The sequence below is a fragment of the Octopus sinensis genome, unplaced genomic scaffold (genome assembly GCF_006345805.1).
Source record: "Octopus sinensis unplaced genomic scaffold, ASM634580v1 Contig10126, whole genome shotgun sequence".
NCBI lineage: Eukaryota > Metazoa > Mollusca > Cephalopoda > Octopoda > Octopodidae > Octopus > Octopus sinensis.
This window is the reverse complement of record NW_021832002.1, coordinates 17,501-26,233: the sequence shown is the minus strand read 5'-3', so window position 1 is coordinate 26,233 and position 8,733 is coordinate 17,501. Positions and strand designations below refer to the sequence as shown.

The 8,733-nt window shown below is 35.4% G+C and overlaps 1 long non-coding RNA gene across 1 annotated transcript; it reads left to right on the top strand.

Annotated features, from left to right (window-relative positions):
- Window positions 1-804: 804 nt before the first annotated feature.
- On the top strand, window positions 805-8,691 carry LOC118761174. Its single transcript, XR_004997192.1, has 4 exons — window positions 805-830; window positions 1,633-1,641; window positions 7,789-7,873; window positions 8,625-8,691. It is a non-coding gene; the product is annotated as an uncharacterized LOC118761174 (long non-coding RNA).
- The last annotated feature ends 42 nt before the right edge of the window (window positions 8,692-8,733 follow it).

The window sequence follows — 8,733 nt, the reverse complement described above, 5'->3', positions numbered from 1 at the left end:
AAATTAGAAAGTGGAATTTTCCGCGCTGAAAAATCTCTTGATGCTGCAGACTTGGAGAAATAATGTCTCTGGCCTGCATGAAATCAATGGAAGATATTACTATATGGGTTGGCTTCAAAAACGAACATTACCTTTTTCAAAAGAAGTAGTGGGTTTGCAAAAATCACTAAGTAAGGACTGTTTTGATAATAATAATAATAACAGAATAGAATGCCCATTATCCGTATAAATGGGCCAATGTAAAACAACTCTGTCAAAATGAACGTTTATTGGTTCAATACAAGACTTAAATCGAATGCTCAGAAAGAATTCAGGGACATGAAAAACATGTGGTTGATTGACAGTATTCTTGATCTTCAGAAAGCATGTGATCAAATGAATATTTAGAATAAATAGGCGTAGGAGAGGCTGAGGGCGCACACTCTCCTACCCTGATGTAATCTCCAGGGATACAGGCATCCAGCAACAGGACCCCCGTAATGCTATGATGGACCGTGAAGTCTGGCGTAACATAGTAAGTTCCATTGTCTCGACCACGGTCGAACAATGACGATGATGATGAGTAAGTGTAGGCATAGGAGTGGCTGTGTGGTAAGTGTAGGTGTAAGAGTGGCTGTGTGGTAAGTAGGTTGCTTACGAACCACATGGTTCCAGGTTAAGTCCCACTGCGTGACAATTTGGGCAATTGTCTTCTACTATAGCCTTGGCCCTACCAAAGCCTTGTGAGTGCATTTGGTAGAAGGAAACTGAAAGAGGCCCGTCGTATATATGTATGTATGTATGTATGTATGTATGTATGTATGTATATATATATATATGTGTGTGTGTGTGTGTGTGTGTTGTGTGTTTGTCCCCCCCAACATTGCTTGACAACCGATGCTGGTGTGTCCCCGTAATCTAGCGGTTCGGCAAAAGAGACCGATAGAATAAGTACTAGGCTTACAAATAATAAGTCCTGGAGGCGATTTGTTCTATTAAAGGCGGTGCCCCAGCATGGCCTCAGTCACAATAAGGGTAGTAACTTTATATTATTATAAATGAATTTTATGATCCTTGTTCGGTTTCAGCTGGTATCTTTAGGGTTCAGCATGACAAGGGATTGAAACGATATTTTAATAATGTACTAAAACACTCATCAAAATAAGTTTGTTGTTTTGCAAGACTAATTTAAATTGAGCAAATTCCTGTGAAATATGAAATACTCTTTTTGACAATTAGCTCTCAATGAAGTATATATTGCCTTGCACAAACACAAAAATGGAAATATGCCAAGTGTTGATGATATTCCAGAAGTATTCAAAATAGTTAGAAATAAGAGACCGAGTCTTTTGTACAATCTTATGTATAGACTGTGAAAAATTAATACAAATTTTGATGATTGCTGAGGAAAATTTCTAATATTGTAGTACAAGCAAGAATATGACAAAGACGTGCGACATTACTCATAGCATAACCTTCGTCAATGTTACAGGGAAAACATGGTGCAGAATTTGGATCTTTTCGATTTGAACGGCAGTTTTTAAAAATAATTTCCACGTAACTAAACACTTTTAAACTTCGTATACTGGTAGAATGTGTTTATAAAACATCTTTTTCTCTTGGCTTTATTGAGAAAATTCTATAGTTTGTAAGATATTTGTTGTTTTTTTCTTCAATTTCTGCAATTTCAACCAATCACTGACGTCCATTGAGGTAAAAAAAACATTCTGTGCCGTATGATTATGTCCCTCGTTTGAGAAACAGTTTGGGTTTATTTACATTTGTGAAGAAAAAAGACACCCTTCCCTCACCCCTAACCCTTAACCCTAATTCTAAAACAGATTGAAATGCAATAGATCGATACTAGGGTCATAATTATGGGTGACAATTTCATATGACACCGCTAGAAAAACTGCCGTTCAAACCGAAAAGTATACCAGAATTTTACTTAAATCTTTCATTCGAATTGTTGGAATAAACCTCTTCAATTCCCAATCAGATTTTATCATTGGATGAGGAACCAATGACAGGTATTTTTACAAGCTTCACGACAAAAACATTGAGCAGAGATTACACATCTATCAATGCTTCATTGACGCCACAAAGACTTATATTTATATATGATAAAGGAGCAAAACAAAAATATAGCTCCACAAAAAGAAAAAATTTTCACAAAATTTTCATGCACCCCCCCCCAAAAAAAAAACCGAAAAAGGGAAAATGAAGAGTTTTGACGTTTTGAACAGCGTGTCCTTGATCAGAAGAAAAAGAAAAGACAGAAGAGACGGTTGGGGGGAAAGGATGGAAAGGAAAACATTACGGACCGGAGAGATGGATTTTAAGGGAGGAAAGGTGAAGATAAGGGCATCGAGGGACTAAGAGCAGTGAGGGAGTGCAAGTGGTTGCGTGAGGGTGAGTGGACTGGGATGTAAATGGATGTAAATGTAGTAAAGTTTAGAAATATTCATGTGTTAAAAGTGTGACAAGACAGACATACGGTTACTTTTGCGGGAGATAATCATGCGGTACATGGTGGACATTGATTTCACTCGGTTGGCTATTTTATCACGTAGTGATTAGCAGTTTTGAGATGATACAAAAAAAATAAATAAGGCGGTGAACTGGCAGAATCGTTAGCACGCCGGGCGAAATGCTTAGCGGTATTTCGTTTGCCGTTACGTTCTGAGGTCAAATTCCGCCGAGGTCGACTTTGCCTTTCATCCTTTCGGGGTCGATTAAATAAGTACCAGTTACGCACTGGGGTCGATATAATCGACATAATCTGTTTTTTCTGTCCTTGTTTGTCCTCTCTGTCTTTAGCCCCTTGTGGGTAGTAAAGAAACAGGTATTTCGCTCGTCGCTACGCTTTGAGTTCAAATTCTGCCAAGATCGACTTTGCCTTTCATCCTTTCGGGGTCGATAAATTAAGTCCTCGTTACGCACTGGGGTCGATATAATCGACTTAATCCGTTTGTCTGTCCTTGTTTGTCCTCTCTGTGTTTAGACCCTTGCGGGTAGTAAAGATATAGGTATTTCGCTCGGCGCTACGCTTTGAGTTCAAATTCTGCCGAGGTCGACTTTGCCTTTCATCCTTTTGGGGTCGATTAAATAAGTACTAGTTACGCACTGGGGTCGATATAATCGACTTAATACCTATGTCTGTCCATGTTTGTCCCTTCTATGTTTAGCCCCTTGTGGGTAATAAAGAAATAGGTATTTCGTCTGCCGTTACGTTCTGAGTTCAAATTCCGCCGAGGTCGACTTTGCCTTTCATCCTATCGGGGTTGTTTAAATAAGTACCAGTTACGCGCTGGGGTCGATATAATCGACTTAATCCGTTTTTCTGTCCTTGTTTGTCCTCTATGTCTTTAGCCCCTTCTGGGTAGTAAAGAAACAGGTATTTCGTCTGCCGCTACGCCCTGAGTTCAAATTCCGTCGAGGTCGACTTTGCCTTCCATCCTTTCGAGGTCGATTAAATAAGTACCAGTTACGCACTGGGGTCGATATAATCGACTTAATCTGTTTCTCTGTCCTTGTTTGTCCCCTCTGTGCTTAGTCACTTGTGGGTAGTAAAGAAATAGGTATTTCGCTCGTCGCTACGCTTTGAGTTCAAATTCCGCCGAGGTCGACTTTGCCTTTCATCCTTTCGGGGTCGATTAAATAAGTACCAGTTATGCACTGGGGTCGATATAATCGACTTAATCTGTTTCTCTGTCCTTGTTTGTCCTGTCTGTTTAGTCCCTTGTGGGTAGTAAAGAAATAGGTATTTCATCTGCCGCTACGTTCTGAGTTCAAATTCCGCCGAGGTCGAATTTGCCTTTCATCCTTTCGGAGTCGATTAAATAAGTACCAGTTACGCACTGGGGTCGATATACTCGACTTAGTCTGTTTATGTCCTTGATTTTCCTCTGTGTGTTTAGCCCCTTGTGGGTAGTAAAGAAATAGATACAAAACATAAATGACTGTTAAAATAAATGCTGCAAGTAGTTCAAGAATAAGAGATATATGCCATACGAAGTGATGGCGTCTATTGTTGTTTGACAAACGCTAAGAATAACTTGAGCGTCTGTCGGCTGTCAAAAGTAGTTAAGATAACATGTGTGTATACATATGTGTGTGTGCGCGTGTACTTGAATGTAGGAGTGCTTGAATTTGTCTGCACGCGTGTGTGCGTGATATTTGTTTTTATTTATGCTCAGTTATAATAATAACAATTTTACATTAATCTGATGGATTACACTATACATTTGTAGAACACAAAATTATTATTCTTAAACAAGAACGTTGTTGACAGTGACTTTGAAGTTTCAGTCAGTTAACCCCTTTGTCAGAATGCCTATATATATATATATATATATATATATATATATATATATATTATATATATATATATATATATATATATATATATATATACACTACATATATATATATACTTGGAATTGGATGAGTGGCGTTAGATCATGTAATAACAATTAATAAATAAAACGTATGCATATATACATACATATATGTACATACCTACATCTATATGTATATATACATGCATATATGGGTGCAAGACACAAAAAAAATACGTAGAACACAATGAGAAACGAAAACATAAAAACGAAAACATGGAAACGAACTTTTTTTCAAACAACGAAAAAACAGAGTACAAGACATACAACACAAGGAATATTCACCTTTTTATCTTCGAAACACAGAGTAGTCGAAGCAGGGACAACTGAAGAGGGGAATTATGTGTTCTACATTTTTGGCGTCTGTACCCATATATGCATGTATATATACATATAGATCTAGGTATGTACATATATGTAGATATGTACATATATGTATGTATATGTGCATATGTTTTATTTATTAATTTGTTATATATATATACATATATATATATACGAAAATGTGTTATTGAAAATGCATTTAAATTACAAAAGCTCGTAAATGTTTAAATTACATTTATTTACATACATACCAAACTAGTTTCAAAAATATTTTTTGTTTATCAATGGTAAAAGTGTACAATTAGAAAAACATCATTATAAGTTTCAATGTTGACAAATCAAAATGTTTCAACGTTGATAAATTATCATGTTCAAAACAGAAGGTGTAAGTTTGAAATTAAAACTGTATATTAATTTGTTAGAATGTACAAGGTTCATTAATTTCAGTGGTGGTCGACAAGTCATATGGAAAAAAACAAGTGTGAGAATTAAAATAGTAGAAAAAGGGGCGATTACGGTTTCTCTGATTTTTAAACAGTCACTTCCGCTTGCAATGGTATGTTTTAGGGAAAGATGTATTTATTAATTTTTTTCTGCGACCGGATCTGATTTTTATTCGTTAAAAAATTAATGACGTTTTGCTATATATATATATATAAATCAATAAACGGTGGGGTTGTGTTGACCGCACGTGGAGAAATGATAGGCAATGAAAAATTGAAGGTAAATTTTAATGAAAATGGGTGTATGTAAATTTTTTTTAAATTAAAAAATATATATATATATCAATTCAACCCGGTTTTCGTCACAATGCGACTTTTCAAAAATTGTAACGTGAAAAGAAAATTTTTTTATAATTGAGAGGGGGAAAAAAGAAAATTACATTGTTTTTTGCAAGTATTAGTGTACCTATTTTTTAATTTTTGCATGTGTTTATTATTCTTTTGCAAAAAAAAAATGTAATTTTCATTTTTCCCCCCTCCTCAATTATCAAAAAAAAAATTCTTTTCACGTTACAATTCTTGAAAAGTCGTATTGCAACGAAAGATGTTTTGAATTAATATATATTTTAAAAAAAAATTATTTTAATTCTCAATACACCCATTTTCATTAAAATTTACATTCAATTTAGCATTCTGCCTTTATATATATCATATATATATATATATATATATATATATATATATATATATATAGATATATATAATTTCAACAATTGAGGGTAAAATTAATTAATTATTAATCAATTTCACCAAGTATTCAGTATGTAAAGGGACCATTTAAGGCGAATTCAAAATATTACATTATATAAAAGGGCTTAGTAAAATAAATTACTTTGCCACATACTGAAACTCATAGAAATAGTAGCTAAAAAAAACTTTTTTAAAACTATTTCTAATACTTAAAGAAAATCTCTCTCATATACTGTTTGTTCAATTCAACTCACGAAAGTATGGGGGTAAAGATATTAAAAAATTGAAAAATTGATTAATAATTAATTAATTTTACCCTCAATTGTTGAAATTATAATTCATCTCTCTCTATTTAATGCTTCGGATTTTACCGAAAAAGCATAGTGTTTACTGATTTTAACCCACGCTGGTGGAAAGGGGAGAGCAGAAATTCTTCGCTTGCATATTTTGGGTTTGCTGGCACTGTTAGTTTCGAGCAGAACTTCAGAAGCGATAAGAAGCCGAAAGGGTACGCTCCCACTTTCAGTGTTTTCAAATCCAAACCAAGGAGTTTTGAGCTGATGATAGAAATGTCGAGTTGACTAATCTTGAAACGTACGTTCTCAAATAACCTTTGCATTTGATTTTTTAATGTCTTTACCCCCATACTTTCGTGAGTGAATTGAGCAAACACTATATGAGAGAGATTTTCTTTAAGTATTAGAAATAGTTTTAAAAAAGTTTTTAGCTACTATTTCTAATGAGTTCAGTATGTGGCAAAGTAATTATTTTACTAAGCCCTTTTATATAATGTAATAATTTGAATTCGCCTTAAATGGTCCCTTTACATACTGAATACTTGGTGAAATTGATTAATAATTAATTAATTTTACCCTCAATTGTTGAAATATAATTCATCTCTCTCTATTAATGCTTCGGATTTTACCGAAAAAGCATAGTGTTTACTGATTTTACCCACGCTGGTGGGAGGGGAGAGCAGAAATTCTTCGCTTGCATATTTTGGGTTTGCTGGCACTGTTAGTTTCGAGCAGATCTTCAGAAGCGATAAGAAGCCGAAAGGGTATGCTCCCACTTTCAGTGTTTTCAAATCCAAACCAAGGAGTTCTGAGCTGATGATAGAAATGTCGAGTTGACTAATCTTGAAACGTACGTTCTCAAATAACCTTTGCATTTGATTTTTTAATGTCTTTACCCCCATAATTTCGTGAGTTGAATTGAGCAAACACTATATGAGAGAGATTTTCTTTAAGTATTAGAAATAGTTTTAAAAAAGTTTTTTTTAGCTACTATTTCTAATGAGTTCAGTATGTGGCAAAGTAATTTATTTTACTAAGCCCTTTTATATAATATATATATATATATATATATATGTGGTGTGTGTGTGTGTGTGTGTGTGTGTGTGTGTGTGTATAAATACAGTGTGCATTTAGACACATAAGAGATGACCATAATAGGACATCTGACTCACTAGAAAGAGCAGTTAAACTCCAAACCACTAATAGTTGTAATTTTGAAAGGTAGAGAGAAATAAAAACGTTTACCTTATCTTTCCTGGACTATGCATAGTTTCGGCAATCTTTTTGTAAATAAAATAAAATAAAATGATCTTAATTTACAATTGGCGTTGCCATCTTCAGCATGTATCTCTTTTACTCTCTTTTACTTGTTTCAGTCATTTGACTGCGGCCATGCTGGAGCACCGCCTTTAATCGAGCAACTCGACCCCGGGACTTATTCTTTGTAAGCCCAGTACTTATTCTATCGTTCTCTTTTACCGAACCGCTATGTTACGGGGACATAAGCACACCAGCATCGGTTGTCAAGCAATGCTAGGGGGACAAAAACAGACACAAACATACACACACACACTCACATATATATATATATATAAGACGGGCTTCTTTCAGTTTCCGTCTACCAAATCCATTCACAAGGCATTGGTCGGCCCGAGGCTATATTAGAAGACACTTGCCCAAGGTGCCACGCAGTGGGACTAAATCCGGAACCATGTGGTTCATAAGCAAGTTACGTCTGGTTGCGTGGAACTCAGTTACTCAATAAATAACAAAAATGCATTAAATACTGCAGAACGTACACGTAGGAGAGTCACAGTAGGATCGGATCGTAATTCTTCATCAGCTATCGAGCGAAAAATACTAATACCCAGTATTACATATGTATGTATGTATGTATGTATGTATGTATGTATGTATGTATGTATGTCATTATTCAGTTTATTTAAAAATTTCTTGCCAATAGAGAAAGAACCGGCTTCTAACCTAAATCCAAGGCCCCTTCATTGGAATTTCAACGTCAAGAAGAGGGTATTTTTGTTTGTATGTATGTACATATGTATGCATGTATATATGGAAATTTTATTCTTTTATTTGTTTCAGTCATTTGACTGCGGCCATGCTGGAGCACCGCCTTTAGTCAACTAAATCAACACCATAACTTATTCTTTGTAAACCCTAGTACTTATTCTATCGGTCACTTTTGCCGAACTGCTATGTTACGCAACGTAAACACACCAGCATCGGTTGTCAAGTGATGTTGGGGGGAGAGCAAACGTAGGCACGCAAGCACACACACACACACACACACAAGCATACACACATACATACGGACACATATATGTATACGACGGGCTTCTTTGAGTTTCAGTCTGCCAAATCCACTCACAAGGGTTTGGTCGGGCCGAGCCTATAGTTGAAGACACGTGCACAAGGTGCCACGCAGTGGGACTGAACCCGGAATCATTTGGTTGCTAAGCAAGCTACTTACCACACAACCACACACGTTTGTATGTATTATGTATGTATTGTCATGCATATAGT